This window comes from Carcharhinus amblyrhynchos, chromosome 1 (assembly GCF_965287045.1).
Source record: "Carcharhinus amblyrhynchos chromosome 1, sCarAmb.v2.hapA, whole genome shotgun sequence".
NCBI classification, from domain to species: domain Eukaryota; kingdom Metazoa; phylum Chordata; class Chondrichthyes; order Carcharhiniformes; family Carcharhinidae; genus Carcharhinus; species Carcharhinus amblyrhynchos.
The window spans coordinates 37,158,423-37,169,542 of record NC_137324.1 but is presented as its reverse complement, the minus strand read 5'-3'; the positions used below and the strand labels follow the sequence as shown (position 1 = coordinate 37,169,542).

General features: G+C 41.2%; 1 pseudogene; it reads right to left on the bottom strand.

Annotated features, from left to right (window-relative positions):
• Positions 1-9,851: 9,851 nt before the first annotated feature.
• Positions 9,852-9,993, bottom strand: LOC145351113 (U2 spliceosomal RNA; annotated as a pseudogene).
• Positions 9,994-11,120: the final 1,127 nt, after the last annotated feature.

Genomic DNA, 11,120 nt, shown 5'->3' with positions numbered 1-11,120 from the left:
GTTATGTTGAAATAAATGCCCTATTGCAGCCCTATTCTAATTAATTCTTCTCAGAACCCAACTTCCTGCTGCAATATGTAGGTGTTGCAAGCACATGCTAGGCAATTTTTGATTAGCCGAGTTATTGCTCTTTTTTGACCATGGTGCTGGTCTGTACTAATGGCTTCTCGCTGAAAAGCTTCTTTTTGTAATTGTAAGGGGTATGTTTCAAGTGCTGCAGGGGTGGGGGTGGTTATTGTTGTGGGGGAGGTGTGGGAAGATGGTGGGTTATGGCAGGAATGGGAAGAATTGTGCCAAAATTATATGCAGAGAAATAGAGATTGGAAAACATAGTTCTCAGGTTGCCTGTCTGGGTCAGGTTGTTGAAGTGCTTGAAATACTAACGCCATGCCCGGCAATGATGGTCTGGGAGTTGCCGTTGTCTGTCACCTTCCTTCAGGCTGAGTGCACTGTCTACCTTCCTGCTATTGAAAGAGAACAAGACGAGCTTACGTTCCCTCCACTGCAGTAGATTCATGTTGGGAATTATTTTCTCAGCCCGCTGCACTACTCGGGTGGTGCAGTGGAATGGGAATTCTCAGCGGGGGGCTGCAGTGGGATTCGCAACCAGCGTCCAGTCAATCACGAATTTCCCAAGCCATTTTTTTACAATGTAATCAGCCTTGTGCTGGAAATCAGTGTGAAATTGATTATCATATAGAAATTTAAATTTCAATTTCAATAGTGAGCCTGGAAAGGTATTGCCTCCACTAGGGGAGGTTCCCACCAGCAGGGATTAAAGCTGGTTTCCATCGACAAGGACAAGACATGATGATTTCACTGGACAGTGAGTTCCATAGGTTCACAACCTTCTGTGAGATGTAGCTTCTCCTTATCTCTGTCTTGAATCTCCCCCTCTTACTCTACAATGATGAGCTCTTGTCCTAGACTGTTCTAGAAGGGGGAACATTTGGTTAACGTTTACTTCAACAATCCCACTGAGCAATCAAATCCCCCCTCATTCTTCTGTACTCCAATGAGTACGATCCCAAGCTACTCAACCGCTCCTCATTTGACAGCCCCTTCAAACCTGGAATCAATATAGTGAACCCCTTCTGAACCATTTTCAGTGCCATCACAACCTTCTTCAAAGAAGGTGACCAAACTTGACACAATACTCCAAGTGTGGTCTTACCCATGCCTTATACAATTGTAACCACACTTCTCTACTTTGATACTCTAAACCCTTTGCAATAAATGCCAAGATTCCATTTGCCTTCTTTTAGCAATCTGCACCTGCATATCCACTTTCTGAGACTCATGAACAAGGACACCCAGATCCCTCTGCACAGATGCCTTTTGAATCGGTTTCCCATTTAGATAGTAATTTTCCTTTTTATTTTTCCAGCCAAAATAGATAACCTCGCACTTATCCACATTAAACTCCATCTGCCAGATTCTGATCCACTCCCATAATCTATCAATATCCATTTGCAAACTTTTTAGCTCCACATTACAGCCTCGCTATTTTTATAGTTAATTTCCCTTGCAATAGACAATAACATTCTATTAGCTTTCCTAATTCTACATACTAAACTTTTGTGATTCATATGTTAGGCCCATTGGAGATCACACCTTCCAGTTAGTTGGGCTGAACATCACTCCTGGGAATGTGTGGGAATGCAATAAATTTAAATGAGAGTGGACCACCAAAATGGTTTTGACCTCTTGCTGATGATATTGGGCAGAAATTCTGATCACTTTGCCAGAAAACCACTCTCATTGCTACCCCATCATTGCAGTCTGTGGGCGGACGTACATCAGTACACTGTTTCATTGTCTGATTTCAAGAAGAGATGAGATAAAACTCTTGAAGCTACAGGGATCAAGAGATATGGAGGTGTGGGGGGAAGAGGGATCATGGTATTGAATTTGATGATCAGCCATGATCAAAATAAATGGCTGATAGGCCAACTCCTGCTTCTTGTTTCTATGTTTCTCTTATTGGAGAGAGAAACTTACTGAGGCCATAATGGAAAAAGGTAAGTTTTCAAAGTCAAAATCAAACCCTGGTGCTTTGCTATTTCACTATTCATAATTTAATGATATGTATTAGCTGACTACCTCATCAGTCCCAGCAGGAAGCTGGTCAGCAGAACCCTACGCACATGCATGAATTTTCTCCTTTTTCCCTGTTCTCACACTTAGATCCAACTGTGGGATTTATCAGTGCTCTGTTTCACTGCCAGGCATGGGAATTTTATTTTCAAATCCTGGGATGTGGGATGACACTGACAAGGCAGTATTTATTTCCCATCCCTAGTGGCACTGAAAACACTTAGGGTCAACCACATCGTGTGGGAGTGTAGTCACACGAGGTCAGTCTGTAGGAGTAGCAGACTCCCCACCGCGCCCCCCATTCTCCCCGAAAGGGCATTAGTGAGCAGTTTAATAGTACCATTTGTCACGGTCATTTTTACTGATGCCAGTCCAGTAATTAACAGATTAATTATTTTCAATTGCAGCACTTATTATAGTGAACTTTTGAGTTTACAGTTGCTAATTCTGTACTCTGCTCAGAACCCTCAGGTAGTACTGGCACTGGGGGAATTGCTCTGCTGAAACAATGTAGCTACAAAGTAGATTGCTGCGAGCTTGTTTTTATTTACATGAAAACTGGAAATCAACTTCATAAGATCACCCTGAAGGGGTACCTTTCTCCCAAAGCACATGTCGAAAGAGTCCATGTCAAAAGTACAAATGCCTGCTTGAATGATGTTAAACTATTTTGGTCAGAAAAGTGCACACAGCACAGATCAGAATTTTCATTCTTCACTCTCCACAGATAAAGCTTCTCTCTGAATGTGAATTTGGAAGATGTGCACCATGATACCGTCTTCTTGGCTGTCTTTGATTGGCAATTTAACTATAGTTACTAAAGCCCACCAACGCCTCTACTTTCTCAGAAGGCTAAGGAAATTTGGCATGTCAGCTACGACTCTCACCAGCTTTACAGATGCACCATAGAAAGCATTCTTTCTGGTTGTATCACAGCCTGGTATGGTCTTGCTCTGCCCAAGACTGCAAGGAACTATAAACGATCATGAATGTAGCCCAAGCCATCATGCAAACCACCCTCCCATCCAATGACTCTGTCTACACTTTCCGCAGCCTCAGCAAAACAGCCAGCATAATTGTGGACCCCACGCACCCCGGACATTCTCTCTTCCACCTCCTTCCTTCGGGAAAATGAAACAAAATCTGAGGTCATGTACCAACCGACTCAAGAACAGCTTCTCCCCTGCTGCTGTCAGACTCTTGAATGGACCTACCTTACATTAAGTCGATCTTTCTCTACACCCTAGCTATGACTGTAACACTATATTCTGCAATCTCTCGTTTCCTTCTCTATGAACAATGTTTTGTCTGTACAGCATACATGGAACAATACTTTTCACTGTATGTTAATACATGTGACAATAATAAATCAAATCAAATTTAGAATTTAGAACATAAGAATATGAGGGCTGAGAGATTCCTGCAACAACTCTCATTTAGAATTTGTAATGTATTTATAATTGCGTGTGATTCCAGAACAACTTTCCTCTCTCATCTTCTAATTTTATCCTTTCTCATCCTTTTGTTTTCTTCATTTTGGCCTGTAGCCACATTTTCCCTTCCCAATTTTCACATGATGTTATCCAATTTCTCCAACATTATGATCGGAACCTTCTCTATTTTTTATTTTTCCTTTTCCTCAGTCCCAGATAATCAGACAGAGGGGGGGAAGGTTATCTCTCTCTGTCTGATCTCTGTCTGATTATCTTCAGTTCATTGTGTGCTCAGTTACTTTGCACAATCTTCAGACCTCTGATTTTTCATTTTGTTAATGGAAGTATTTAATATTCTCCCGAAGCATTTAACTGTATGAGTTACTCAGCTAAATCAAGTAATCCTGCAGAATACCTTTCTGATTCATACTAAACACAGTCTTATTGCCATAAAGGTCTTTGAGCCCTAGAAATATTCTTACTTAAATATTTAGATCGACATCCACACTTACAATAGATAAAGTGATACATTTGCAGTAGATTTCTGTGGTTGGAAGTATCAGGAATTCAGGATCTTTTTCATTAAGCAAACACCTTTTTGACTCATTATGAGACCTTGTGTTTTCTTCAAAGACAGTGAACATTTCTTAATCTGATGGCTAATGGTACAATTGAAAACTTTAATAAAGTTTATTTATTTATTAGTCACAAGTAGGCTTACATTAACACTGCAATGAAGTTACTGTGAAAATCCCCCAGTTGCCACACTCTGGCACCTGTTTGGGTCTCCTTAGGAAGAATTTGGCATGGCCAATCCACCTAATGTGCACATCTTTGGACAGTGGGAGGAAACCCATGCTGACACGGGGAGAACATGCAAACTCCATTCAGCTAGTGACCCAAATGGGAATCGAACCCAGGTCCCTGGCACTGAGGCAGTAGTGCTAACCATTGTGTCATCGTGCTGTCCACTAATAAGAAAGAACTAATTAGTAAATATAAACCATGATTACTAATTGTACATTGAAACAAAATGGACCCCTTTACATTGAGTCATTGATTGTGCAATCTGTACTGCTGTGTGTAAGGGCTTCTTTGACTTATAGCTAGATAATCAATGTGATTAGGCATTATTTCAGCGTTTAAGCACATTTAAGTGCACAGTAAAATTAAAGTCAAAAATCTTGACAAAATAGTTGCAATTGGTAAACAGTAATCTGTCAATAACCTGCTGGGGGCAGGCTTGGCATGTGGATGTGTTTTGCACTTCCAAGTCAATCTCCAAAGGTTTCAGATTTAATATTGATTTTTTTTTGCAAGCAGCTTTGACATTTTGTTTTGTGCAGGCCTCACTAATTAAGAATGGATTTATTGACTTGATGTCTGAACCAAACCTTTCACTAAATTGACAGATTATTTCCTCAATTCTTGAACAGTATGTTGAAAGGTTGCAACTCTCCTGTGTCTGATATCCCTGAATTAAACATGAGTGTATATGGCGACCTCACTCCTTGTATCGTGCCCATTGGTGCAGAAGCGGCTGAATATTTTGATTTGTGGGTTGACGTAGATTTTTTTTTCACCCTGCTATAAAGCAGTACCATAAACATTTAACTCCTATTAATGGTTGACATTATCTTCAACATGCATATTTCTTTGTGGATTATAGAAGGTGGAAAAGTGTCTTGCAATGATGAAGATTTCCCTAATTGAAAATGTGCCTGAGTAATTCTCTAGAAATGTATTTTCTGTCGAGTTTCCTGCCTTGATATGAAAGGTAATTGAGAATGTCTCCTGGGGCCGTCAGTAAGGAAGAATGTTCATTTATGATGGTTCACATTTACATAAATAAGTCTGGCGAGGTTGCAAAAATTTGCAACTGAAGGCAGCCATTATTTCTTTCTAATTAAGGAGAGGAACAACATTTATGAAAAATTCAATATTTTCCAATTCATTCTATTGCCAGGAATAATGTAAGCAAATTAAAATGTTGAAGTCTTCTAACATTCTGCAAAAATTCTTTGCTTATGAGCATTATTTTTGCCAGCATGATAATTCCTTTGTCACAATTTCGGAATGACATGAGTGAGAAGGCAAAATCTACATAGTAAGCTAAACTGGTTCTTCCATGATCTTCCATTTACTGGGCAAAATCTTACCGAAAGATGGCAGAGTGTTGTTTCCAGTGAGAAAACCAACGTGTTTCTCTGCAGAAAAAACAGCTGGTTTTTTTCTCTAGATCTTGCAACACTTATGCCAAAAGAAAATCACTATGTCATGAAGAGAGGTGGGGGGGGGGGGGGGGAGGAGGGGGAGATGGGGGTGCAGCATGCTGGCAAAAAAACAATTGGGATACCAGGAAGGATACCCCAATCAGAACCTGCCTAAAACTTCAATCGAGCCCTCCTCCCAATCCCAATCGGCACTTCTCTAATCCCCAAACCCGATCACAGGCCCCTTCTCTCCTACCTCCGATCATCAGCATCTTCTTCACTCATGCCCACAATCTGAACTGATAACCCCCCCCAAGCCCCCTTCCCCCAACTGCCATTATCAGCAATCCCAACGTCTCCATCTGCCCCAGCTGCCTCAGCTAAATGAAATCCCCCCTGCCCCTCCACAGTACTGCCCACCATGAAACTTCCACTGGGGCCTGTCCCTTGACATGGGTTGGCACTGCCAGGTTGGCACCACCAGTTGGCACCATGTTAAACATGCAGTGCCAATCTGTGCCAAGGGGTGTGGCCACTGCCTGGCCGTGTCCCTCTCCCCCGGGGTTTTTACTTAACTTTACAACCCCAGGGAGACCCACTCAACATGTTCACATCTAGGTTCTCATTGAACATCTGGTAATGGGGGATGTCCTGGACAGAGTGCTTGCTAATGACATGCTAATGTATTAAACATGCAGTTTAATATCTTTGAGGTCCTGCGGTGTGTTTGGCACCACTCCACCAGCAAGGGGCCGGTGAGATTGGAACTTGAAAGCTTGCCAATGTGAATCACACTCTATGGATTTTTAGCACGCACTGCCATTTCCTCAGAAGGACAGGGTGGGCTCAAAATCACCCTCACTGTATTTTTGTGATCAGCTAGGCATCCAACGCCCAGATATCTCCAGCTCTTCACACCAGCAGCATTCTCCGGACCCGCTGCCAGTGCCAGTCATGAGTTTCCCATTGACAGTGGTGGGACCAGAGAATCCTGCCACTAGCGAATAGCTGATTTGGTTTGATTTGATTTGATTTATTATTGTCACATGCGTTAGCATCCAGTGAAAAGTATTGTTTCTTGCGCGCTATACAGACAAAGCATACCGTTCATAGAGAAGGAAACGACAGAGTGCAGAATGTAGTGTTACAGTCATAGCTAGGTTGTAGAGAAAGATCAGCTTAATACAAGGTATCTGATGGCAACAGTGAAGAAGCTGTTCTTGAATCGGTTGGTACGTGATCTCAGGCTTTTGTATCTTTTTCCCGACGGAAGAAGGTGCAAGAAACAATATCCAGGATGGGTGGAGTCTTTAATTATGCTGGCTGCTTTGCCAAGTCAGCAGGAAGTGTAGAGAGTCAATGGATGGGAGGCTCGCCACTTTCAGTCAGTGGGAAACATGCTGGGATGCCGGAGAATCTAGGCCAATGTGTATGAAAATGCTTAATGAATTTTGAAGCTAAACAAGTAAAAAATCTACATAAGTGGAGTTTCAATTTGTCTAATCAGATATCACCCGTAGCAATGTACCCAATTACCTGATCAAATGAACTCCAGCACTCATTGGCGAGAGCCATTAAGGCCTAGACTCTCAAGTATACATGGAGATATTGTTGGATTTTAATCAATTAAAATCACACAACATTGCAGTGCACCGCAAAACTTATCACTATTAACCAAAGTTAGCCAAAACACTGCAAAGATTCTCACTGTTGGCCAAAGTAGGGCCATCATAACACTTGACATTATCAAGATTTAGCAGAAAGCAAAAGTGGAATTTTTGCTCTCATGAATAATGCATAAAACAATTTAATTTTTAATGAAATCACAAAACATCAATAGCTTTGGAAACATATGTTGCTTTCATCCATTTTAATATTTCATTTTACGTGGTGCCTCTCAAATAAAAAGAAACCAGAAGCTACAGGACTACACAAGCCAAGCTTGGATCTTATTGGCATCAGGATCCTTGTTCTAAATCTAAGTAAATATTGATTGGAAATTCAATGAATCTCTTGCATCTGACAACTAGTAAAATATGAGATTATACAACAAATTCAGGAAGATGGTGCTGCAGGAGAGGAACCTAGCTGAAGCCGAAATGGGGCTATAACACCATAACACCATAATCCTACATTTGTCCATGTCTGTCTGATCACCCCAAAGTAATGCCTTCAGTGAGAACAAAACTATCTGGCTATAGTTAACCTCCAACCACAATAGAATTTTTTTAAACAAAGAAATTCCAATACTTTAAAAATTGATTTCAATTTTATTATTTAACAAAGTCCTGTTTAATTAAGAGCAAAATGTTTATTTATTAGTCACAATTAAGGCTTACATTAACAACACAATGAAGTTTCTGTGAAATTCCCCTAGTTGCCACAGTCCAACTCCTGTTTGGGTCAATGCACCTAACCGGCACATCTTTCAGAATGTGGGACGAAACCAGTGCATCCGGAGGAAACCCACGCAGACACGGAGAGAACATGCAAACTCCACACAAACAGTAACCCAAACCAGGAACCGGACCTGTGTCCCTGGCACTGTGAGGCCAGGTAGGAAGAATACAGAAAGCAAGTAAAACTAAGGGCTGCAATTCTAAAATGGTGCAGGAACAGAAGCCTGGAAGTGTACAACTCTTTGAAGGTTCAGGGGAAGATTGAGAAAGTGGTCAAGAAGCATCTGGGATTCTGGCCTTTCTGAAAAGAAGTATTGAGTATAAAAACAAGGAAGTTATGTTGAACTATTATGCAATTGGTAGAACCTCAACTGGTGTATTGTGTCCAATTCCACACATGGGCCTTCAGGAATGCTAAAAAGGAATTGGAGAAGGAGTAGAAAAGATTTACAAGAACGATTCCAGGGCTTCGATAATGAATAGATTGGAGAAGCTGTGATTGTCATCCTTGAGAAGGCTTGTATTAACACTGCAATGAAGTTACTGTGAAATTCCCCTAGTTGCCACACTCTGGCATCTGTTTGGGTCAATACATGTCTTTCAGACTGGGAGGAAACCCACGCAGACATGGGGAGAACATGCAAACTCCACACAGACAGTGACCCAAGCTAGGATCAAACCCAGGTCCCTGGTGCTGTGAGGCAGCAGTGCTAACCACTTGCCACTGAGTTTCTAACGTGTTTCTAATGTAGCTGCATCTACCTAGTCAATGAATGTTGAAGTTCCTATTGTACTATTCTGAAAAGTGAGTTTTCTGAGTGCCCTGTTCAACTAGCATTACCAGAAAGAGAGATCAACTGGCTCTGGAGCAAGATATTATGTGCAGAATCGTGCTGCAAGTAAGTGGTTACTGTGTTTGCCTACATATCATCTTAGCTGTACTTCAAAGTAATTCATGCGCAGCACTTTTAGGATGTGTTTCGAAGGTTCAAAGGATCATTTTTTCCCTCTCAAACAATCCCAGTACTGAGATAAATAGGCACAGAATTCATTGGAAAAAGCAAAAGGATTTATACTTTAAAAATTCAACTTTTGGTCTTCTGTTTACAATTTTCATAGCTTTCAGCCACTTCATTCAAAATGAGAATTGCTCGTTCAAAATGAACTAAGTGGCATCGTAGGCATACCAACAATAGAAATAGAGCAAAGCGAATTTATACTGTGTTTTGGTCTAATGTTGGTGTATCCAGATTTTGTGATTGTATTTTTGGGTGTGAGTGTGGTAGGGTGTTGAATACCATTCAGTAGGTCCTAATGAAGTCTTTGTGAACTTAAGTAGGTTAACTGTATGTATTTATTAACTGCAAGATCTATGTACATATATAGAATAAATTGTTCAAGTAAGATTTGCCTCCATGCTTTCTTGTGCATACAGCTCTGTCCAACATGAGGCTGATGCCTAGGTGTGAGTCATGTATTTTCTCTAATATCACCGTGTGGGTGGTACTGTACTTAGTCCCATGTTATCCCTGAATGTGCCAGACCTTTTTTTAAATCCAATTCATTCAAATCAAGTCCGATTCAGAGTCTCAACAAGTGAGACATTCCTGATCCAAGCTGACAAGACAGGGCTCTCACTTGCTGTCTTGGGCTTGATCTACATGATCCAAGTTGATTGGAGTAGGCAATGCTCCTCTTCTAATGCTTGATCTCATTTGCATCTTAGCCAAAAGGCCGAGATGCAGTGTTTAAAAATTTCTTCAAATGAAGCTAAAATGTAACCTAATGACTTCAACCAAGTACAGCATGGTGATACGACACTTGATCTTAGCCAAAAGGCCGAGAAGACAGACCCTTATACTAAATGGAGCAGTTTCTGAAGGTATCAAGCTTATTTCTGAAATCCTACTGAAATCTCCAATGGTTGTTGGAGTAGCCTCTTTCTCTGTCAGCCTCTTCACTGGTAGAAAGATGCAGATTAGGTGCATGTGAATAGCTGTTCAAATTCCTGTTAATTCTAGCCCCGTTACACAGGACGTTAATGTAACTTGCATGCTAATAAATGAGACAAAGGGAGAAAGCTGGATCATGAGCACACCCCTTTAGTGAAAATGATTCACGTAAAGGTGCTTACTACCTGGAAAAACATTTGTCCCTTACTCCTGCATGTGGAGAACGCATAATTTTTTTGAAGAAACTGTTAAGGTGCATAAATTATGTGGAATATGAATTTCCCAGTGGGAATTTGCTCTTTTGCTAACTCACGCTTGAGGAAGAGAAGGGAACACAAACTGAGACAACATTGGAGAAAAATCAACCAGGTCTTCTTCACAATGAGCAAATTGTCCTCAAGGAGATTGAGTGAAGAGTTTAGCTTTGGCAATTTTGCTTTGTTGAAGAATCCTTAGTTGAGCTGTGTCACCATCTGAATGGTGAATTGCAGCCCCAAGCAAGTAACAGGATGACTCTGTCCTCTGGCGGCATGGGAGCATAGTGGTTAGCACTCCTGCCACACATTGCCAGGGACCTGGGTTCAATTCCACTCTGGGTCATTGCCTGTGTGGACTTTGCACGTTTGTCCTGTGTCTACGTGTGTTTGCTCTGGTTTGCTCTCACAGTCCAAAGATGATGCCATGCTAAATTGCCCCTTAGTGTCAGGAGGACTAGCAGGATAAATATGTGGGGTGGGATTGTTGTCAGTGCAGGCTTGATTGGCCAAATGATCTCCTGCTGCACTGTAATGATTCTACGATAAAGTTCTCAACTTGAATGCCGCATGCACTTTTTAATCTCCAACCAGGAACTTAAATTGTCCAGGCCGAAGTATGCCCAGCCACTCATCACCAGGACACCATTGTTGCACTGGTCCTATTTGGAACCACTAAATTTCTTGAATGGAAGATGATTTTCATGTTAATGTTTGAATTTTCTGTGAATAATGAAATGAATCCTGCATGGCAATACCAATTGTCAGTGAA